The sequence below is a fragment of the Natator depressus genome, chromosome 13 (assembly GCF_965152275.1).
Source record: "Natator depressus isolate rNatDep1 chromosome 13, rNatDep2.hap1, whole genome shotgun sequence".
Lineage (NCBI taxonomy): Eukaryota > Metazoa > Chordata > Testudines > Cheloniidae > Natator > Natator depressus.
Window position 1 is genome coordinate 6,827,173 of NC_134246.1, and position 24,972 is coordinate 6,852,144.

A 24,972-nucleotide genomic window follows, 5' to 3' on the forward strand; every position below is an offset into this window, starting at 1 on the left:
TCCACTTCTTTGTAATTTATTGATTTTCCCCCTTATGGGCTCAAACCCTTTTGAGTCTACCAAATAAGGCAGTAGGCATTAATAAACATACTGTGTAATGTATATTTAAATTACAATAATTTGAGCAAGCTCATGTCAAACACAATTATTTAGAAAGTGAAAAGACCTGTAATACAGAACGTAAGCCCACAAAATTACCTAATCTAATCTATCTACCTATCTGTCCTCTCTTCCCACACTTTAATATATTTCTTCTCACAGCACATTTGAAAGAGTCTAAATTCCACAGGGTTCTACAACTTGGAATCCTCGTTATTCCCCTTCCTCATCTGTTAGATGCAGAGAAGGATTGTTATTTTATTCATTTATTGGGCCAGTTCTCTACCTCCTGTATTCAAACTCATAGGAGGAGGCTAACAAGAATGAAAACCCCATGAGGCTCCTTTTGCAGAATACCCTCAGCTCCCTTGACTTCATCTGGGTGCTCAACACTTATGAAAATCAGGCCCTTTGTTTATTATTGATTACATTTTACATTTTGGGGAGTAAATTTAGATGAGGAACTGGAAGTGCTAGCTACAGGAAAAAGCGATGCAAAGCTTTCCACACATAGCTCTGACTGCACACCTCAAACCCAACTTGCAAATTCCCACTTTTCTCCGTGCTATTTCAGCTCTCAGCCTCTTGACATAGAGTTTCCTAATTATGTGTGTGATGGCAGTGATTGTGGAATGGGAGCAGTATAGATAAACGCCCAGTAGGCATTAGGATGAAACCACTAAACAAACAATGATAAGCTCCTGGGGTCATGGCCTTCTTTTTGTTCCATGTGTGTACAGAACCCAGTACTATGGGGGTCTTGGTCCACGACTGACTGATAATAACTAGCAATCACTACAACTGGTTTGAAAAAGAAATTAAAATTAAAAATATCAACTCAATTGTTTGTGAAAAATGTTAAATAACCACACAAAAACCACAAATTTTTCACAGACATTTATTTCATTTTTCAATTAGCTATAGAACAGGTCAAAAAAATTGAACTTTTAACAGTTTTTTTCATCAATGTTTCAAATATGGACCAAAAAACCTAACATTTTCATGAACATTTCACCTTGTTTTTCATTCAACTCTAGCACTCACTTCGAGGCAGGATCTGAATGCAGGTCTTCAGAGATGGAAAGATGTCATCTGTATATTAGTTTTTAAAAGAATACTATCAACAATTTGTTTGGATCTCCCAAAGGTTTTCTTCATGTAAGATCATGTTTCATCAATAAGCACACTCTCCATTTATACAATGTGCAAAATTAAAATTGGACCACTGACTGGCCCACCAGGGATTGAATCAGGGATCTTCAGAGCTAAACATATGAACCGCTCTGGCTTGCTAAAGAAAAATGGCTTCTTAGCTTGGACTGGAACTCATATTCTCTGTGGATGAGATCCAGAGAGGACCTATGACCTGGCTTCCCTATAAACAACAGAGAATCATAGAAATATAGGGGTGGAAGGAACCTCAGGAAGTCATCAAGTCCAGCCCCCTGTGCTGAGGCAAGACCAAGTAAACCTAGACCATTCCTGACAGGTGTTTGTCCAACCTGTTCTTAAAAGCCTCCAATGATTGAGATTCCACAACCTCCCTTGAGCCTATTCCAGAATGTAACTACCCTTATAGTTAGAATGATTTTCCTAATATCTAACCTAAATCTCTCTTGCTGCAGATTAAGCCCATTATTTCTAGTCCTACCTTCAACTCAGTGATTTAGATTCAAGTATCTTAAAACTCTCACAGCCCAAATTTATTTGCTTCTTCGCAGTCAATAGGCAATCGCACATGACAACAAAGTGCTGCATTTCGCCTACAGGGCCATATAGCCTTTTCTTTAATATGTCGGCACTGAAAAAGAAAGTTCTGCAAGTTGTGCAAATCGTTATTGGTCAAACTAAAATTTCGCTGTAGCGTGAAATGTGAAGTGGCAACGTAGATGCTACTAATGGAGTTATTGTGGTCCTAAAAGTAACTCTTAGCACACTTTAAAAGGATTTTTCTTCACATATTTTTTCACTGTCTTCTGGGGATATTTTGTATCACTTGTCTTTTACTCCCCATCTGGAATTGTTGTTAATCATTAGGAACCAAGACTTCCAGGCGCATAAAATCTACTTACCCAAGTAATGAACAGATCATTTCAGGTGAGGCTAATACATGGCTCTCTGTGGCTTTTGTGTGCACTCTGCAATAGAATACTCTGGAAAAGAATTCACAGATGCACTCTGTCTCCACCATCTGCATCTTCAGAGCATGAGCTCCATCCACTCAGAGAAGAGTATAATGAGGGATGTCAGGATGACTTTCTGCTATGTTGATGGTTCATGTGCATGAAGGAGAGAAGGAAACTGAGGGCTTGCAAGATCATTCTGTTTAATGACAAAAAGAGGTGCAATTCCAATCTAGCCCAACCCATTCTTCATGACCTAGTACTAAATTCTCCTCTCAAATCTGCAAAGTGAATTTTGACTCCAGTATTCAGCTCTCCAGGAAGTCTCATGCGAGTAGGAAGAGCAGAACAGTGAGTTGGAGAAGAGAATTTTACCCTACTTTTTAAAACCTAACTAAGCAAGCTCAATGTCTTGGAAACGTCTTTCTTTCAAGGCTTGTTATGATCTTGAATCAAAACGGGAAAGAACAGGGTATGGTAAAGATGGACTCAAGTCACAAAATTCAAATCCAGACCTGGATTTCAAACTCCCTCAAAGTGTGGTGGGGTGGTCAGCTCTTGGTTTAACTAGTTCATCTCTCATCTTTAAGGTATATAAAGAAATTAGTTTGATGATTTAAATAGTAAGTGTATTACACATGAGAGCCGTATGTACTCATTTACGAAATAATGAGCTAGGCCCCAATCCTGGACACTAATCCATGCTGGTGGGACCCGTGTGGACGTTAGCTATTGTAACAGCAAATGTTCTTTCAGTCTGGATGGCTTTTATTGCATGTTATTGAGAGAGAGAGAGCGAGAGAGAGAATATGAATGAATGATTATAAAGTTTCCATGACACAGCACGGTGGTCTGTGAGATTCACTCTGCAACTGCAGGAGCCATCTTGAACTATATCACTGGGTGTGCTCCTACAGAGGGTTATGGAGGCCAACTTTACTCTTAAAGGTGCAGTACATAGACAGCAGCCTTACATTTTCATAGCTACATTCACCAAACATCAAGGTATTTCAATGCTTCAGCTTTTCAACTAGAACCAGGCTGTGCAGAGCCTTCAAAAAAACACAAACTAACAAGAAAAAGCAATTAGTCAAATGTGTGTGGGGGGGTTTTAACCTCAAAAATGGTTCAATTCAATTTTGGATGAATTTTCTTGCTTCATCTAAACTGATTGTTCTTCCCATCCCCCAGCTGAGCCACAGTAACACACAGGCTGAGATTTCCAAAGCCACACAGGGCTTGATTTCTCAGCCTTCACCCCTCCCCCCGCCCATGCAAAGAGGTGGCAGGAGGTCACAACAACTACCCTGCCCTTCCCATATTGCTGAATGGGTGAAGTGTCATGGGATTCCTTCAAGGTGAGAAGGGGTTCCTGGTATGGAAAAGGTTGAGAACTATTGGGGTTGGATATTAATGGGACCTGAGTGTCCAAATCCCTTAGACAGCTTTGCAAATCTCAGCCTGGAAGCACAAGATGAAGCTTTTTAATTTTTTTTCCGGCAGAAAATTCTGATTTTCTTCCCTGAGGATGCTTCATTCCCTTTGTAACTTGCAACATAGTGTTGTGGAAAATCATATCTCTGCAGAAGGCGGCAATACCACCAAACAGGCAGACGCCAAGTGTGTAAGGAGTGGGGGGGAGAAGAGACAATTTTCAGAGAGCTTTTTTACAGAGAGGGATAAGTTCAAAGCACTAAACGCACAAGCACACGCACACACTCATTCATCCCCATCTTCTATGTATGTGCTTTGTGACAGGGTTGGGCCAGATGGCTATAGGAGAGTAACAGAAGGCAGATATATTAGCCCCAGGCTAAGGAGGTCCCTTTCCCCTGGGTAAGGTAACAGGGAAGGTTCCAGAACAATCAGGAACTTTCTGGAAACAATTAAGACAGACAGGCTGATTAGAACACCTGCAGCCAATCAAGAAGCTGCTAGACTCAATTAAGACAGGCAGGCTAGTCAGGGCACCTGGGTTTTTTAAAAGGAGCTCACGTCAGTTTGTGGTGTGCGTGCGAGGCACTAGGAGCAAGAGGCGCAAGAAGCTGAGAGTGAGCAGGCATACTACTGGAAGACTGAGGAGTACAAGCATTATCAGACATCAGGAGGAAAGTCGTGTGGTGAGAATAAAGAAGGTGTTGGGAGGAGGCCATGGGGAAGTAGCCCAGGGAGTTGTAGCTGTCACGCAGCTGTTACAGGAGATCCACAGGGCCCTGGGCTGGAACCCGGAGTAGAGGGCGGGCCCGGGTTCTCCCCATCGCTCCTTCCCCCCAACTCCCTACTTGATACCAGAGGAGTTGAACTGGACTGTGAGTTCCACCAGAGGGAAAGATCTCTGGTCTGTTCCCCGATCTACTAGGTGGATCAGCAGAGACTGCGGGGATTGTTCTTCTTCCTTTTCCCCATGGTGGCCAGTGATGAGGCTAACTGAGTGAACGGCAGATTTGAGCCACGAAAGTGGCCAAACTGAGGGCTGCCATGAACCTCTGAGGTGAGCAAATCTGCCAATAAGCACAGGACCCACCAAGGCAGAGGAGGAACTTTGTCACGCTTACAAGGAGTTCAAATTAAACTCAAAACTGTGTGACCCTGATCTGTACAGATTAGAAACTGATTTAGATTGCAATTAAGTCAGGCTGGAAGTCAAGAGCTTGGACAAGGATTATCATCTTCCTATTTGGAAGGCCCGAATGGCAAAAAAGAAAATATGTAAGGATGTCTGTGTAAGCACTAATAAATTGCCATTAAACAGTTCCCTCCCTATTGTGCAAATTGAGATAATAAGAGAGATTTGTAATTAGTACCACAAGGTATTAAAGCGCCCCTATCTTCGATTGGTGCTATTTCACAATCAAATACAGTTGGGATTTTGTATCAGACCCTTTTTTAATCACTGGAGTACTTCATTTTTAGTAAATCCAGCCCTAATTTGTGTTATCCCCTGCTGGGCTTTACTTGAAAAAGTTTAATTTGGTTGAGATCCCCTTAAAATCATCTCTGCTTAACGCTTTCCAGATTTCTGCAGCTCGCCCGCTCGCCCAGCTTTGTACTAAATACACAAGTCATAATCAGCAGCCATTCCTAGTTCTTGTATTAAATGTCAGTTTTCTGCTTCAGGATTTTTCATGTGTTTTGAAAATACATGAAAGTAGGCAGCCCACATAGAAAGAGAGATATGGCAGAACAATAAAGTCCACAACTGAAGAGTAATAAGCTAATTCTATAGATGATTTAGAGATTGTGAATGTAGAATGTATGATACCACTGGGCAGAAATAAGCTGTTTCTAGACTATTAGGAGTTGAAGGTCACATCACATGTCATTGGAAAGGTAATTTTCTCTAGATTTGAAATGGGATCTCAGATTTGATCTATGACCTCAATGTCATGAACATCTGAGCATTCTTAATACCTGAATTCCTTTGACTGTGTTTCTATTTCTTTTCCCATTGCTCCCAATGTGATAGATTGGAGGCTGGTCTTGCAGAAAAAGTAGAAGGACTCCTGAATTCCAATTTCCGCCTTGCCACTGACTTGCCTGTGGTCCTGGACAAGTCACTTAAGTCCTCTTTGCCTCCATGTCCCAATAGAATGGGTATAATAGTGCTTAGATAATTCATACTTGGGTTTCTGTGCTTAATTAACTAATGCTTGTAAATTACTTTGAGATCCTCATATGAAATATACTACATGCAGTGGTTGCACTTAAAAAGGAGCAGCCAGTCTGAAAGTTTTTAGCATGGGATGTTTCCTATAAGTATAATGGGAATTTTTTTTTTAACCTGGGAAAATTTAAGTGTGACCACTGTACGTGCAAAATAATAATAATATATTATTACTGTTGCCTGTATTGGATAATTTTCCCCCATTTGCACACTAAGACTAAAATATCTTCCTTTTAAAACTGCCGTTCCTGTTGATCTCAGCTGGAGATACAAATGCTCAGCACCTCAGAAGAGCAGGCCCTAGCTGTCTGAAGTCAGGCACCCCAAAAACAGAGGGACACAAAATTAGAATCTTTGGAAAATGTGGGTCTTAACTTCTTTGTTTTTTCTCAGTTTTGCTCAGCAGTAAGAATGAAGCTAATGAAATGTATCTGTGGGATTGAATGGGGGGAAGGGGTATGTGCAAGGAAAGCAAAGTCTTCATTCACTTGAGATGACAAAATGACACACCACTCCTAGTAGATTTTGATGAAGTTCCAAATATGCTCCAGCATAATAGAGAGCAGGCGAGAGACAGGGAACACCAAATAAGAACTCACTGAAAATAACACCTTTTTTTCAGATGTGTCAGACTGTGCCTGAGGGAAATGAGGGCAGTGTTGAACAAACATGTCCAAGAGGCTGAGACAGGAAGGCAGAATCACTAGGATCCCAGCCGAACATGCAAAACCCTGTTTTGAACATCAACACGATCTATTGTAAGTGATGTCTTATTTCTGCATCTCGCATAGGTGCTCTTCACTTGGAAGGGTACCACTCCTCTTGTTTCACCCCCTATTAGACCCTTATAGGAAAGTCTTACTATCCCCACTCTATCGATAACAGAAGCTGAGATGCAGGGATGAAGATTCCAATTCTGCATGACTACTGTTGAGCGTCCAATGTTGGACATGTAGAGAGGAGTATGAATTTCTCTGGAAAAGCTTTTCCCTGCATCAGTTACAGCAGGACAAGGATAAAGCGAACTTGGGCCTTGTTTACAGAGGGGTTTACCCTGAATTCAGCCATCAGTTGCATGCCTCTACTCTGTGCAGGGTGAACCGTTGTAACACACCGCTTTCATTGGCCCAGCTAGTCCCACTTTCAAGAAGGTGTAAATGGCAGCTTTGCCTTTCTACACTGCATTGGTGCAGCTACACTGGTGGATGGAATCAGAGCAAATCACCGCTTCAGACAAGGGCTAAAATAATTGAGTGCTTCATTTCTGCCTTTAACCAGACTTGACCAGATCCTAACTATAGTGTGGTGACTTTTAAGAAATGTAGAAGAAGAGAAAGTGCTCCCCTGGGTATGTTTTCCTGAGCCTGATTCTCCTCAGTTCTCATATCAGTTATTGGATTTGTTTCCTCAGGGAGAGATGCAGCCGCTCCGTTTCTTTTTTATATTGATTTTTTCCTTATCAATGGAACCAAGCTAAACAACTAGACTGTCTAGGTGTATGTTTGAAAATAAATAAAGGGTTTAAATCTCCCCCTTCCAAGAAAAGCCACCCCCAAAACCTCCTCCCTCATCTAAAAGGGTCAGGGTTCAAGTGATAAGAGTGATACAATGGATTCAATCATGAGCCACTTTACACGCCCAAGCAAGGCATAGGTCACCTTCTTACTTCCCTGAGCCAATCTGGGCACAAGAGAAACCAGCACACTGCAGGGTGGGCTGGAAGTTGGCAGAACCTTCGCTCGAACCCCCGAGAAAGTGAACCTGCTTACTGCAGAGGGGTAAGTGACTGGCATCAGGTATCGAGCTGGTGCAATTTACTTCCCCCTCTCTAGAGGGCAAGATAGAAGCGGGGACCGAATTGTGATGCTCTGGAGCAATGCAACTATGTGCCTCCCCTGATCCAGAGCTTGTGGTAATCCCACAGTCCCACCCATAGAGTCTGTGGGTGGAGAATTTTAAAAGCAAGTCATGTTATTAAAGTTTCCTCCTGCAGGTTGAGACATACTGTCGAGGATACAGTTAACTCCCTGCAGTCTCAAAGAGATGGGGAGAAAGAAGCTTATTTCCATATCTTAATTAAAATTTCTATTAATCCCATCTGAGGCCTCATAACTTCAGAAACGTGGACAAAAAAATAACATTAATTTCTGATAAATATTTTAGACAAATTGTTCTGAGGTGGCTAATGTCACTTGTTGGTGAATATCAACTAGCCCTGGGCCTAGTATGCTATTTAAAGGGGAATTTCAGTGGACTTTGTTTGTTCATTCTTTGAAAACGACTGACTGGTAAACATAATGGGCTGAGCTGGACAACCATTTCTTACATTGGCAAGCAACCGCATTGATTACCCACATTGGTAGGCCAACAAGCCTATGCATTGTTTAGAAATCCCTTTTAGGTCTCTCACATTCCTTTTAACCAACTCAAAATCACTGGCATTTCCCAGAGTGCAATATTCTGGTGTGTCACGGCTACCCGGAACTTCTGGGACAATGGAGCTGGCCTCTGGGGCTCAGATAAAATTTCTTAAAAAGAGTCAGTGAGGTAGCTTTAATCTTAAAATGAGTGGCCATCAGCAGAGCTATGGGGCGCTTTTATAAAACAGATTTGGACAAGTGAGTTTAAAACTCTCCCTCAGTAGAACTCTCCTGCATAGGCAACAGCCTATGAAAAAGGGATAATATCAACAAGCTCAGATCAGGTAGGGAAATGAATTCTAGAGTCTAAGAACGGCCTGACATTAGCTCATGCTCACCCATTCTGTCTCATTCTGGTGGTGACAAAGGGCCCTCCTTCTTCCATGAATGGGAAGAATCTGCATAGGGTAGAGGAAACTCCACCACTTTCAACTAGTGGAGTTTCCTATTCATATTTCCATTCGGGATGCAGGGGAGGATGTGATTTTCCCCCTTGTGGAGGATGCCAGGGCATAGATAGATAGATAGAAGCCCCTTGCTTCAGCTTCAACCAGTCCCTCAGTCTCACAGTGACTCTTGCAAAAGCTGGATTTCCAGCAGTATCCTCTGCCCATGGCTGACCCCTTAGGCCCTCTGTAGTGGAAGGGGTCCATGGAAGAAGCAATACAAGTGAATGCAGTTTCACTCTTGTGCCTGGATGCAGCGGGAGTCCCAAAGGATGGCAGAGCTGTTTATAGAGACCCACATTTTCCTTCATGAGGAAACTTTGACATTTCAAAACTACTCTTTGCTCAGAATCAGAAGGCAAAGCCAACATGAAACAAAAAAATGTCGGTATTTTGGCATTTTGTACTGAAACAAAAAACGTCAGAAAGTTTCAAATTGGAAATGCTGAAAGAGAAAATGGTTGACACTTTTGATCCAAATGAAATGATTCAACACTTCAAAATGCAATTTTTCATTTCAATTCACTCAATCGGAAAATCTGAAAACTTCACTGAAATTGACATTTCCCCCCCCAGAACATTTTGATTTTGATGAAGCCTCATTGTCCAATGGGAAAATTTTTCAATCAAAAAAAATTTCAACCAGCTCTGTAATGAGATAAAGAGACAAAATATCCCTCCTTTCCTGTGTCTAGGGAGAGAGAGAAGGTGCATGCAGTTAGACACTTCCCCCCACACACAAAGCTGCAGCTGCGTTGTAATCCTGAGGCACTGGTGCTGGGATCTTCAAGGATGGCTGGGTTTTTTGCTCAAATGTTTGCCAGGGGGGGAAAAATGCAAATGGTACATTATTACCCTGCAGCAAGTTGGACTTGTGCATCTTTAATTATCCTGAAAGCCCTCTTCTAACAAGCAGAGAAAATAAGACTATTTCCTCCAATTAATAACAGTATAACTATCCTGGGTTCTGCACTCCTGGAGCACTAATATTCCTTACATACCACAAGAAGGGAACGTCTTTTTTACAGGAATTTGGTGTTACACAGTGGAATTCACCCTGTGGAAGAGGTGACAATTAATGGCTCTAGGACTGTAGGTCTATGTGAGGTCAAGGCCAGATCTTCAGACCATCCTCTCCTTTTGGGTCCTTTCCACTACTCAGGCAGCACAAAGAAGTTGGAAATCTGCCCTAGTAGATATTGTATCTAAGGATTCTCCTGGCATAGAGGAATTCCCAGGTGACATAAAGCTATCATGGTTGGTTTTATGAACCTATTCCTGGCTTCCCTCCCCCCATCCCTTCCCCAGTGTAAGAGGTGTGATGTGAGTGATGTAGGGTGGGAGGCTGGGGTTCCATCTTGTGGATCTCCAGCCAGCAGAATGGGTTCATGGGAAAAGTGACGCCAAAGACCAAATTGGCTGCTGGCCAGCGCCAGAATCAGGAGTGTGAAAAGGGGCTTAGAACCACATTCTGTGTCCTAAACTCAGCCAGACCTGAAAATCTGGCCTGCAGTATCTATTTAAAACAACCCTCGCAATTCATCATTCAAACCAATAATGACAACACCTAAAAAAAATAAAACCCAGCAGGACTGCCCCACTCCCCCCAAAAGGATCTGGCTAGCTAGGCAGTCATCTCCTGCAAAGGCAGACAAACCCTGCCCTCTACTATTGCTCAGCAATGACAGAGGAACAGCTGCTTTCAGTAAACTGCTTTGGAGGAACCCTCCATAATCTTGCTGCTTGGTGCCACAGCCATAATGGTTCCGGTTCAGCTCCTGTGGAAGTTTACGCCAAATCTCCCATTGATTTTAATGGGATTAGGATCAGGCCCACTGACTTATTTTGCTCGTGATTTATTTGCTAATGACTTTTAAGAAGGCAGCTGAGAGCGTTTAAGTGAAAGCTGCCTCCCGTTTGCTCAGTCACCGCATTCGGAAAGTTCGCAAGGGGAGAAGTGCTTTGCACCTTGCCCAAACTGTGAAATACCCTGGAAATTAATGTTTCATTTCAGATCCGCACTGCTGACGGCTGCCTGGCTGCTGCAAAGTGACACCAGATGTCGTGCTGTAATTTTAAGTAATTGTTTCAATATTAAGGAGCATATTTCTCTTAGGGCTGTTAATGTCATAGGCTCTGCTCTTTGGAAGAGTGATTGTCTTTTTAATGAGTATTTGTACAGCACCAAGCACACTGGGGACTGGATCACCCGACTAGAGCTCGTGCGTGCTACTGTAATACAAATAATAACCCATAAATAGGAAGAAAGGGGAGAATTAGGCTTAAGAATTTCTGGCATGGCTGCTGGTGTCACAAATTCTATGAACCCAGCCTTCAGCGGGTGTCCATCAGCAGGGCTCCATGGAGTTTACATTGGAGCTAGGGGGGGAAAAGATGGCCAATTATTTTTTTCAATTTTTAGCTCAAAAACGAAACAAACCGTTTCATTTCAGGTAAAATTACACTTTTTTAAACCCTTTTTTCCCCCCTTTTGTTCACCGAAAATCTTGAAAATTTTTCATTTTGGGTCAGCCTGAAACCATTGTTTTTTTGTATGGCCAGTGAACCAAAAAATCAGTTATTCACAACACTCTAGTTTCCATGGATTTACGACAGCTAAGGATCTACCCTAATAACTTTACAGAGAGGTGTGGAACCTGCCATCACCAACAGCGATGATGATGGTGAGGTGTAGGGAGGAGATGATTGGCTGAGTGGAAGCAAAACTCTTGGGAACCTGAGCGGGTTTTGTGCTTCACTGTCAGTTTCTAAGACTCCCAAGTGCACTGTTCGCAATGTGCAAGCCTCACAGTGAGAAAGTATTATCAAAAGACACCAGAAATCAAAGCCGTTGGTTCATGTTCCCACTTCCCTCCCAAAAACTGAGTGGCCACAGATTAATTAAGGTAAGAAAACTTTTCCTTAGTCATGTCATCATAGATGCTAGGTAGGTTTTGACATTACATTTCAGCTAACATCAACTGTATTTTAGTTTTGCTGCTTCCCTGTATGCTGTAATTGTGCCACTTTTGTGTAATATTAAATATATCCTTGTGGAATTTCAAAGTTCAATGAAAACAACGAGGAGCCCAGTGGCACCTTAAAGACTAACAGATTTATCTGGGCATAAGCTTTCGTGGGTAAAAAACCCACTTCTTCAGATGCATGGAGTGAAAATTACAGATACAAGCATAAATATACTTAATTATATATATATATATATATATATATATATATATATATATATATATATATATATATATAATACTTAAATATCTGTAATTTTCACTCCATGCATCTGAAGAAGTGGGTTTTTTACCCACGAAAGCTTATGCCCAAATAAATCTGTTAGTCTTTCAGGTGCCACCGGACTCCTCCTTGTTTTTGTGGATACAGACTAACATGGATACCCCTCTGAAAGTTTAATGAGTGAATTAACAGATCTTCCAATTTATTTTAAATGCAATTAATTTTATGCATGGAGAGAACTGTTTTTTACCATTCAACTTTCTATTCAGTACTATTAGTTATTTAGACTTATACACAAACAAAAAGACATGCCCATTCAAGGCTCCACAATGGCTTTGGCCCAATGAACTTGTACAGATTTCGGAGCAGTCAGTGGGGCTGCAGCTAAGTAAGTGAGAATTTAGTATCCAGGTAACTGTGTTGGGGCCGATTGCATGTAGCAGTGGAAAGAGGAGACAAACCAATATAATTGTTCATTTTGAGCCAGGTCTTATAGCCCACTGCAGGCTTAGACCCTTGCTGAGGGTAAGAATAGGAATCCATAAGACACTGCTATTGCTCAGCAGGCTATCGGTACATGTAAATTTGAAGGGAAAGCATTTGTTTCCCAACTTCACACTTATCATGCAATTGGCGATCAAGAGGAAGAGCAACAATAATTAAACTGTGATGTTGAGCCCTGGTGCCCCTGAGGTAAAATCATCTAAATGAACTGAACATTGAAAATGGCAAATTGGAAAGGGACTTTGTCACAGAATCTCCCTGGTCATAGATCACCTTTGACTGACAGAAAATTGGACACAGATCATGGGAGGTACAAAAGATTAGTGCAGGGGTAGAAGGAAAGCAGCAGCTCCTGAAGTGAGTCTGAAATCTTCCTGATTGCTAGGAAAGTGGGCTTCCTTAGCTCCCGATAAGTAATTTCAATTTGTACCTATATTTATAACGGTATGAAGATCCATTTTATAATCTGTGTAATAAAGAACCTCATCAGCAACTTCTCAAAGAAACTTGTTATTAGGGAGAATGACACTCTAATTGCCTCCAGACATTTAGCTTGTCTAGTGAGTGAAGTAACCTGATAAGCTATTGAGCTATTAAGTGATGTAGAATCAATTAATGTAGTGAGATAAGAAAGTAATACCCTACCTAGTAAACTAACTAAATAATATGTGTCAAACTGGTCAGTATCAATTCAGGTCCAGAAAAACATGGTAGACCAGTTTAATTGACAGTACCATGTGTGCTATATGGAACTCAGTAAGATATATTTTTATAAAAGAAAATTAATTTCAAACAGATCACTTTATCAAATAATTTAGGATAAAATACTAACCTAATTGCATGTTTTGTAATTTGGTCAAGAATATTCTCCCGATTTTTTTTAAAATAATGTGTAACTCTACTGCTCAGCTATTTAAAAACCTGAGCCCTGATTTTCAGAAAAAATTAAACACAAAAAGGTGTGGATAAAATGCACATTTAATTCTTGTGTGCAGTTACCTTGATTGCACATGTGAGTAATTGTGCGCGTTTGCTTAATTAGCTTTTTGAACACACAAGTAAGCAGTTTGTTTGCACAGTTGTAATTATGTACACCTAACTTTTTAATATTTCATTATCCTTTTTAGCCACCAACAGAGGGAGCACATGCAATCTGGCAAACCCTCTGCCAAGAACTACAGCTGGGTAAATAATGGATTTTTCAGTTCACTGGCCATTCTGAAAAATCAGGGGGGGAATCATGTGGGTCTATATCCACTAATGAAACTTTCAGTGAATCAAAAAGTTGACAAACGTTTCATTTTGGGTCAAATGAAACATTTCTTTTGATCCCAAAACTAAAAGTTTGTTTCAATTTCAAGCATTTTTAAATGCATTTGATTAATTTTATTTAAAAAACACAGGAAATGTCTCAATGAAAAGTTGTTTGGAACTGAAAAACTGAAAGATTTCATGTAGGAAATTCTAAAACAATATGTTTCACATGTTTTTATGTTTATGACCAAAACAATTCTATGAAATTGAAATGAATTTGCAAAATATTTCAGTGTAACCAAATCTGCATTTTTCAATGAAAAAGTCTTGCAGACATCTTTTTACCAGCTCTACTAAGAACTGTGCTGATATCTGATACTGCTGACATATGAACAAGGAAGTAGACAAGGAAGAGTCATGTTGTTTTGTGATATATAAAAAATATGAAAGATGGGGCCTAGTTCATTTCACTTACACTGTCACTGTTGGATCTTGCACTGGGTACTCTTGTCTGGGCTGAGTAGAGAACCTTGGTGGTAACAAGTAGGGATAATAGATAAAAAATGATCATTCTCCTCTATCTCCTGTCAGCCCATATTTTGCATCCTAAATGTTTGTGAAGTGCTTGTGTTGGTGGTTCTAGAGTGGAGGAGGGGTTTAATGAACCTCAATTTCTTCTTCTATAGTTTTTAGAATTATAAGCCTAAACTGCAAAATTTGAATCTGAATCAGGTTATATTTTGCATCTTCATTTCCCAAACTTTGGGTGTGTTTCTGCCCAAGGTTCCAGTTCATCCAATTATGGAGAAGTCCTAATCACAACATTCAGATCCCGGGTCAGGTCTCCCAAAACTTGTGGGTCAGGATTTGGATTTTAGTTCAATCTGATCTCTAGACTTAAACAGTCTGTACCATCTGAACAGACTATAATTACTCAGGTTCAATTGGCCAGCCCCCTGTATGGAGGGGATGTTGTTGTAAGGCCCTTTAATATTTATAGCCTCTTCCACTTGAACTAAAGGATGAAAGGCTACATTTTCAAAGGGTATTTAGGCACCTAAAGATGCAGATAGATGTTTAATGAGATAATGGGCTCTAAAGCCTAGTAGGATAATAGGCACCTAGTAAAGTAATGGGACTTAGGTGCCTAACCTGCTTAGGCACTTTTGAAAATCCCCCTAGAAACCTATCTGGATCTTTAGGAACCGAAATACCTTTGAAAATCTGTCCCTTGGCTGGAAGCAGTGGCAACCTCATGTGGTCCACAATAGCAGATGTGATCCACTGGTAGAAGACTGCAGGGGAGGTGCTACTATTACAAATAACACTACATCCATGAAATGTCCTTTTCCCCTCCAGTGAGACCTGGATGTACATTGTTCACCCTGATTTGTCTGCTGTTCAAAAAGGTCTTCTATAAAAGATCTTGGCTGCAAATCAAGGACTTTCTGGTAGCACCAAAAAAGTTAATGGTCAATCAGTTGTACTAAGTTCAGTTTAAAAAAAAAATTAAAAGATTCTGCTTCCCTGGCAGAGCATTTTGCAATGCAGTGCTGTATTTGAAATTTTGTTTCTAATCTGCTTTAAATCAGAGCAACTTGCAGCCGTCTGAACTGATCTCCTTAATGTGCTGTTCAGAATTCACAGTGTAAATTGAATTGTAAGCCCCTCTGTCTTTGCATTTGAATGTTTTGATTCTAATATTACCAGCTGAACAAGTTCTCTCCTAACTGAATTGTTCTCACAAGTAATATTGATGCTTTGCACTCCCACGCAGTTGATGTCATTGTGGCTACTGGCAAGAAGGTGCCTGTTAAGAGTGAGGGGGCTGAGCCTGAAAAGCAGGTGAGAGAATAGGAAACAAAGAATAAAAATCTAATTCTTCTTAAAAGATGTGCTACACTAGTTATTCTCCTGTGCTTGCAGCAGGGATGGCATTAAGGTGGCTTTAAGGCACCTTTGCACTATCCATGTTTTGAAGCCATATGGGAGCCTGCCCAGCCCCTGGTGTAACTCAAAGCAGCCTGAGGTCTGCTTTAATTTACGCTTTGCTTCTCAGGGCCCTGAGAAGTAGAGAACAGCCATAGTGTAGGTCTGAGAGATGGCTGATATAGAGACCTTACCCTAGCTGTGTACCACCTGGGGAGGTCCCCCATGCAGAAGTGTTCTCGGAGAGCTGTTTTCACCCCCTTAATACTTCCAGAAGCTTAGTGGGGCCTAAGTCTAATTGAGAATCAAGCCCTGTGACTCCTTGAGGGGGAGGGGCAAACGAAGGAGCGTCACATAATGGAAACCTCTAAGGAACCCATCAGTGCTATAGGAAGGTTGTGTTGGTGATTGAAGGGTGGATGCTGTTCCCTGAATCAGTACTGAGTCAGTGCCTTAGCACAGCATTGGAGGCTGCTGTGTTGCCGGAGATGCTGTCTTTTGCATGAGACATAAAACTGGGATCCTCCTCACCATTTGTGCTCAGCAAGGTCTCATGAACGCATCGATCAGAAAGAGTACCGACCCTGCCAGACTCTTCATTGCTGGAATCATCACCATCCTAAAATGGCAGCTAAGATTCCACTCAAAACTTGAACATATTTTTAGCACCTATTGTGTTGTTTTGGTTTTAAACTCCTTTCTGGGGTTCACTGTTTCTGTACATAGGCAGTCGCCAGCAGGAAACTTTGTTTTGGCAATAATCTCCTATTCGTTGCTGGACTTCAGGCAGGTCAGTACAGGCCATCATGGTGTAATTCAGTAGACAGTTTCACACGCATGTGATGTTTATGTAACTTGTAATTTTTTACTTTAATAAAGGTTTTTCAAATGTCTTTCTAATTGGCCATCAGAGGTACTTTGGAGCCGTGCAAAAAATATACATGCTTAGAGATGAACTGTGAATTGGATTTGACCATTATTAGATATCCGAAATGATTGGGGATATTGCCCATGTTTTCTTTACCCTGTCCTGTTGACTTAGTGACCAGTTTAGCCACCAAAACCATAAAGAGTGCAACCCTGGTGCTTCATAGCATAAACCACATCCATAGCTGTTACGGTCTTTTGCTTGCCATGCTCAGTGTAAGTGACGGATCACAGTCTCCAAGAAAACCTTCAGCACTCCATGGGTCTCTTCATAGATCAACCTTGAAATATGGTTCACCCCCCTGCGTTGAGCCAACCGACAAATAGCTGGCTTGGATGTTATCCCAAAGCACTTTCCGATGGTGCTTAGCGCCACAGAGGTGACACATGCTGAAACAGAAGTGATAAAGATAATTAGAGAAGAAAGATACACGTTTTCAAGGTACTTTTATTTACTCTTTTTCATGGTGTCTGGAGCTTTGAAAAGATAATGCTCATCAAGTTAAACTTTGCCATCTTGCCATCTACTTTATACTGAGCGAAGGTCAAATAGGGGAAAAGATATATTGATACTTCCCATTGTGGAATGAATAGTGATGTGGTTGTGTTCCTGGTCGTTCAATCATTTCCATTCTGACCCAGCCAGCTTCAAGGTGGGACAACAATAGATTTTAAGAATATTCCCAATTAATTATTTTAATTAATCAAAAAAAACCCCATAACAATTTTAAAATATTCATCCAGTTCTTTGTATTCATAGTAAATAACAGTAATAAAAAAATCTCCACCCCAATACTTATCTCTCTCACACACACACACACACACACACACACACACGGGCTAGCAAAACCACACTTTCTTTTGTTCCCTTTGTTCTCTTTGTTCACTGTGCAGTAATGAAAAATGACAGCCATATTTATTGTAACATTCCTTCAGGAATGCAAAGATAATTACCTATCCTTAGCAGGGGGATGAAAATGAGGAAGAGGTATATCTACTTCCAGTATTCTGAATTCTAAGCTAGGTGTTTGTATGAAATGCAAATCGCAGGACATGGAGTAATTAAAGGGCAGCGGATTGAGCACGATATTGTTGTGAGGTTGGTTGGTTTGTTTGTTTTTGTAAAATTTAACCTTGACCTCCCACACTTGTACCAGAAAAATCTTGCTACTTTAAATCCCATTGATATCTTATATGATTCCTAGAGGAATCTCTCCGCTCGTTCATTTCTGGTAGCAATCCCATTGACCTCCCAGTCATTAACTGTTAGAAACAAACATTTAGAGAAATCTGTAAGAAAACTTCACATGCTAAAATGATACGAATCATTTGTCCAGCTGTCACTTCTATGGTAATGCAACAGGCTATATCATCTGGATGGGAGATTGTGATGCTCTGTGTCACAATCTGCCTCCCAAACGCTCCATGGCTCCAGGGGGGAAGTACCCTTGCACTGGGTCTATACGTGGCACCTCATACTTCCTCCAGCACACCAGTTCCCAGCCTGCTTCACCCATGGTAAAGGATCTGTGCAGCCTGCTTCCCTTATAACACACTACTACCCATTGCACAGGTATCCCAGGTAGCCAGTCTGTGATTTGGCCATCTGAGACTCTTATGTATATGAGTAAAGGAAAAATCTTGTTTCTCGTTTTTTTAGGACTTGATTTCATTTTTGGTGCTACACAAATATTAATATCCAAGGGACAAATTATGCTGCCCCACTGAAAACAAAGCTACTCCTCATCTCAAGTCAGGACAGCAGAATCTGGCCTTACAGAAACAAAAAGCTTTCAGAAGAAAGTATTTCTGGTCATCTGTGTTAGAGAAGGTGGTCTGAGCTCTGCACCTGGTTCAGCATCTCATATAAAAAAACATCTGGGCCACTGGATATTTTTCTTCAGTGAAGGCAGTGTACCTTGTCAGAGGAGAGATGGGTAGCTGAAAATCTCTATGCTTAAATCCTCATTCATTCAAGAGAAATGTCTTTAAATAACTTTTTGCTGGTGGCCTTGATTCTCCCACATTTACTCATGCTTAGAGTCCCTTGCAGAGCAAGAGACTACTCTATATGAGTCAGCATGGCAGAATCTGGCCGCAAGGGTGTTATTTAAATGGGACACCGTGCTTGTGAAATGTACTAGCTTAACAGCATGGAAACTGCAGTCTGCTGTTTAACCAACAAATTGCCCAACCAAAAATCGGCCAGCATCATGATGTGCCTGACCTAGGGCCATATCTTGTTTCCCTTACTAATGCGTGTAGTTGCACAGAGCTAGGTTGCATGTGTGCCAAAGAGTGGAGAATTGATTCCTTCTCTTGCTCTGGGGAGGGATTAAATTACTTCACCCCTTTTCATGAAGCAGCTCACTGCCTACCATGCACCAGGCCAGCTACTCTGGTAAAGTCGGTGGGGCTGGAGTTCCTCCCACTCCTCACACCATTCTGCCTCCACTTAATCACAGGTGGGGTGAAATATTAGGTGACATTTCTTTACAGCTAGGGCCAAACAGGGGACAAATGGGAGCTAACTGTCCTCTACTCAGCTGAGTAAGAGCTGTGACAATCTAGACTATTGAGGACTACTCATGTGAGTAAGGTGCCTGCCTGTCTATTTCTGATAACTATTTTCCAATGTATCATCTCCTATAATTGCAATTTTTAAAAAACTATTTGGCCCTTAAGAAAAATCATTTCCCTTTTCAATATTTGCCTCTCCCACATTTATTTCTACAATTACTTAACAATATAATCCAGTGACTTTAATCACACTTGCTGTAGCACCTACAAAGCATTTTACAAATGTAAGTGTATTCATGTATAACACACACCTGCAAGGGAGAGTAGTTGGTCCTTATTATCCCCATTTTACAGATGGGGAGATGGAAACAAAAAGAAGTTAAGGGCTAGGCAGGCTGAATTTTTCACAGGCTAAGACAGGCAGGCACCCAATACCCATTGAATTCAGGCCTCTATTTCCCTTAGGCTCCTTTGAAAATCCCAGCCTAGATTACCACTTGGTGTATGTACCCACACAATGGAATAACAACAGTCCCCCCACCCCACATACCTTCTTTGTATCCCTGTGTGGGCTACCCAAACCTTTGCCCCAGGCGTGTAGGAATAAGCTCAGCTAGTTGTCCTCTTCCTCTCCTCCTGGACAGGTGGATGGGGCATGGTCGGGGAAAGGGTAGGGAATGGACAGAGCCTCTCTACTCACTAGGCAGAGTAGTAGAGCCAATGCAAAGTAGGGGTGATAGTAACTTACAGCTGATATAGGGCAGCGGTAAATTTCTACCTATGCTTAGGAGCAAGGAGAGAGCAGGTGAGGAATTGTAGCTCAGAGGTGTCCCCTGAGCAGTAGATGCCTTGATAGAAACAAGAGGAAGTACCTGGCAGGGAGCTCTCCATGAAGGAGCCTCAGCTCTGGAATTCATTTCACTCCTTGCCTTGTTTTGCCAGAGCCCAGAGGGGTTACTCTGGGCATTCTGCAAAGCCTATCATTTCTCACTAGGCTCTAAGGAGACTGAAGGGTCATAAGTGGAGGGTCTGGTGATTGACAGATGATGTAGGTGGGGTCATGATCTATCCGGGGACATGGCAGATTGTAAGATCTTTGTGGGAAAGTCTGTCTATTGGAAAATTGGTAACTGGAAAATTGATGAGGCTAAAGGTAAAATTTTCAGAAGTGCCTACGTGACTTAGGAGCCCAAGTCCAATTTTCAAAACTGACCTAGGGACCAGATTCTCAGAGTTATTTGGGCACCTTGTAACAGGCTGAACTGTCTCCAGAGTGCCCCCTCATGGCCAGGAGTGCCTCTGCAGAGCCTTGACACTGCTTTTCCCTTCTTCAGGGCTTCTTACCCAAACTCCACACAGTCCAAAGGAAATTAAACCTGGAGTCCAATTTATACAGTCCACAGGTCTACTGGCCCTCCAGGCCTAACCCCAGTTCAGTGTCTCGCTCCTGCTAATCCAAAATGACACAAAGTCTTTCAAATAGAACTCAAACTAGCTGGCCCAGCCCCTCCTCCATGAAGGTCTATCTTTCTGCCTCCTGGCACCTCCTGCCTGGAGTATGTCCTTCTCCACGCTCCTTCCCTTGTGCTGACTCTGGTGCCTTCTCACCCTTGACAGGCATAGTCATAGTTTCCTAGACTTCCCCCCTTCCCTGCAGCTTCCTGCTGCGTTTACCCCAGAATCTCCTGTTTCCTCTCAGGAGGAGGTCATTCTGTAAATAAGGTTGGTTAGCCCCAGCCCTCCAGCTATTAAGGGGAGAGCTACCGTCTTGCACATCTAAAGATACGGATAGGTGCATAGTGAGGTTTACAAAAGCGTCTGAGCAGGTTAGGCACCTAACTCCCACTGAAATAAGTGGGGGCTAGGCACTTTTGAAAATCTCCCCAGGAACTTCTCTGCATCCTCAGGCACCTAAATACCTTTGAAAATCTGGTCCCATGGAGCCTATGTCCCATTGACCCACTTAGGCTCCTAATTCATGTAGGCACTTTTGACATTTATACTCCAACTATCATACTGAAAAATGTTAGTCTTTTTCAGTACGTGTTTTTAAGCTTTGTGAGGTACCTGGAGATCTGGAGAGGTGCCACAGAAATACATAAATATAAATATAAATATATACTACTTATGAAACTCACACAACAGTGATTATGTATTTTATATAGAGATATAGATATATACAAATAAAAGAATATGTGTATATGGGAGTGTAATCCTCACTGGTGACAAAAACCTACTGTTGATGTCTTGGTTTCTGGCCTATTATCAGAGATGTCTGTTGTGTGAGTTTCATAAGTAGAGGTTATCGTATGTTGTAGGCCACCTTTCCCATTGGGGAGCAAAATGAAGGTTTGATAACAAGATTGCCCAAAGGCAGATAAGAGCTCCAGCCTGCCCAACAGTACCTCAGGGTTTCCTGTGATGGAAAGAAAGAGGGAATGCAATTTACTGTTGACCCCTTATTGCACCCTCCAACTGTTTGAGATGTCAAACCAACAAACTCGACATGTGAAAAGTAAATAAGCAAAGCAGGATACCTGTTGGGTTGTTTCTTTGCTTTGTAGTAGATGATCCATGAATTGTTCTAACACAGTGACCAAGGGAGTCTCTCAACTCTGAGTCCTGAAATCTTTGGAGCATTTAAAGATCTGGCTGTTGTTCCTTTCTCTTCCTTTCTCCCCCGCTGGACATATATCCTAAAATAGCACACTAGTACTTCAGCTTGGTAGATGTTGGAAGATGGCCCTTTAAAAGCTACTGATAACTTAAGTTCCAGCCTCCAATTTTGTTTGTTCTTATTTCATGTTAAACACTATAAAGTGCATTACAATAAAATGAAAGGTCAGATTTCAAGCCATAAAAGACAGGAGATTCAGAGCTGAGGTTGCCACCTCATTAACTCACAACATTCTCATGCTTATGTATTCTAGCACATATGGTATATAAAATCACCTAGTATTTCACAACCCTCTTAAATAATGAGGCACAAGAGGGTGAGCTGCGTGACCACCTGGATGAAGTGAAAACACTGGCATCTGCATTAACCAGATGGGAGTCAGCTCTCCACCACCAGGAGGAGGGGATGGGCAGCAGACTTCCACCTGAATGAACCTGCAGCAGTGCAGCAACCAACCTCCAGATAGGTAATGAGAGGAACAGTTCCAGGGAGAGTGATAAATGTGTCTTGATTCAATTTTCAGATTGCTCAGTCACCACTGAAACCCAGATGGGTTAGAGAGGAAAGAAGGGAAATGATCTCAGCATCATTGTCCTCAGTCTGAAGACCAGCAGAGAAGAAGGTAAGGGGAACTTTCACCTAGTTAAGGAACCTTGCACCAAGCAATGGGTGTTTTCAGTACTCTTTGAACACAGGATTTTGTTTTCCTTGTTTCTGTAATTTAAATAACCTTCCCTTGGACCTTAGTTCCTCCTGTGTAGCTGCTACATTGGGTTCCTGTTCCTCCATTAATTACTGTAGCTCTTCCCAGGGGAAGCTAGTGCATTCAATATCCTCTGTCACTTTCTTCTGCCAGTTCTTCCTTGGCCTTGTTCCCTTTCCCTTTCCTACCACCAAATGGGGAACAAAAATTAAGAATGTTGCATGGAGACTTCTTTAGACCAAATTGGTTCCAAGGATGGTCAGTTATTTCCTCTATTTCCAAAGTGCATAACACGTAAGTGACCTACTGTATAAATTAAGGTCCTCCTATTTAAATACAGCAATACTTCAGTTCTGTGTGCAAGGTCAATATGTGATAGGACATTGGCAGTAATACACCAATCTTGTGGCACTCTACCATTATGCTGTAGGTACTCAGATCCTGTGGTGATGGGAGCCATAAAAGAGTGCCGATAGGTATTATACCAACATACGCTGATGTAGGCATCCATCTACTATTCATGTAACTCACTATAATGGCTCCACCAAAGTCATTATGGAGTAATATGTATTACAGCATGTTAAACATCTATTGTGGAAGCAGTTTCAGAAACCATGAGGAAGTTATAGGAAGTTACCAGTGTCCATGTGCAGAAGATCCTCAAATGTAGGGTTTGGCTCTCGCCAAAAAATCCCCAAGAGAACAGAATTTTTTTTTCATTCCACCCCAAAAGATATAGCTAAAATAAATTATATTTAGAACTTTTTTTAAAAAAAAAGAATAGAACATTCTCTCAGGCTAAGACCACAAGGGGACATGTTTTAGTCCCAAATTAATTGAAGCAGCTAAATTAAAAATCCCCCATGACTGGTATTTAAAAATGGGAAAGCTCCACTGATCTTTCGCATTGTGACTGTGATGTGCCATCATAGCCAGCAAGCCCACCGAGGTCATTCAGGAGGATTTGTGGTGTGAACAATAGGGGAGAATGTAACTTACAGCACAAAGTACACACCAAGAAAACACACACATCTGTTGCTTACTGGTGACCCAGAATCTTTCAGTTACAGGTGTGGCATTGGAGTCATTATTATTTTGTCATAGGCAAGCCATTGTTCTGGAGGTGATAGGAAACCTATTCAGAAGATTATAGTGATCTGGGGTAGTCATTTGCCCTGATGCACATCCTCTAGTTTACTTTTCCAAAAGCTCAGGTGCAGCACTGGATCAGAGACCCTAGGCCAATATAGTGTTTGGGTGATGGGGATCCTGACTTGATGCTATAGAAATATTCCTTATTATTCTGCCACATAGTACAAGTTCGTCAATCGATCCCTTTGAAATTCAAGGCTGTATAGTTTGGGCTGTCTCGACAGGTACCAGACAACACGCAAACTCAAACGATGAAATGTATTCCAGCTGGTTTACATACAGCTCTGTGCATCCTCAAGCAAACTCACTCGGGGCACAAGCAACTGGTGTAACAGAGTCTGGCAGATTGAAGATACCCAGGTGCGGTGTTACAGCAAATAACCGAAGCTCTTAAAAAAAGAGATTGGTAAAGGAAAAGCCCTGAGAATAAAAATCAGATCTGTTGTGTCTCCACTATACAATCAGCTTTCGTTTTCAACTGAAATGCACTTTACATTACTTCAGTCAAATACTTCAACTTGAGGTGTGCATCTGGAAGCCTGGTAATTGGGCTGCTGGATGACTGCAGCAGCATTTCCGAACATACCAGTTACCTTACCACATTACATGCCGAATATGGAATGCATTCAGATTTTCCTATTCTACTCTATTCCTCCCACCCTTAAGATGGTTTGCAACTCTCTGGTGGTTCAAGTAATTCCTCCATGTGTGTATATATAGTATTTGGGTTTGTATATGGAAACCTTTATATTGTCTACCCATCATGGATGGCTTCCAAATAAAGTCCCCAATCTGACCAGGCTAAACCCTGAGGGGTGGAGAGGTCCCAAAATCTACACCCAGTCTCTCTATAATGGGCTGAAGTCCCAAGTCTTGAAATTCCAAAGTTTTGGGGGCCAGAAGATTTGAAATCTGGTTTGGGCCCACTTGCTCTTACATGTGAAACGTTTTTAAAGAGCTTTGGGACTCTTCAGGGTGAATGGGGCTGTATTAAGGTAGGATATTAACATTCTGTCTTATTGACACTGTCTCTATTTACCGCCTCCCCTCCCCCCTGAATGTATTTCACCATCAGTAGCTTATCTGCTCCAGTCTTCATAAACCACCTTATACATCACGGAAGCTAACGAAGTCACATTCATTAACTGGACCATTTCCAAAGGGGGTGTAAGCAACTTCAACTGTGTGCAGGCCAATGGAGTTCTTGCATCAGCTCTCAGTTTGGATCACTCTATGGAATCACCCTGTTTGCTGAAAAGGGTGGTAAGGGTAATAATATACCTAGTGGGGGATCTGATGCACTGA

General features: G+C 41.7%; 1 long non-coding RNA gene across 1 annotated transcript in view; it reads left to right on the forward strand.

The window, feature by feature from the left end:
* Nucleotides 1-22,424, forward strand: part of LOC141997249 (uncharacterized) — a 96,160-nt gene extending 73,736 nt beyond the window's left edge. Inside the window, exons 2-3 of the long non-coding RNA XR_012641697.1 lie at nt 6,509-6,644; nt 22,336-22,424. This is a non-coding gene — a long non-coding RNA (uncharacterized LOC141997249). The remainder of the gene's footprint in view (nt 1-6,508; nt 6,645-22,335) is intronic.
* Nucleotides 22,425-24,972: the final 2,548 nt, after the last annotated feature.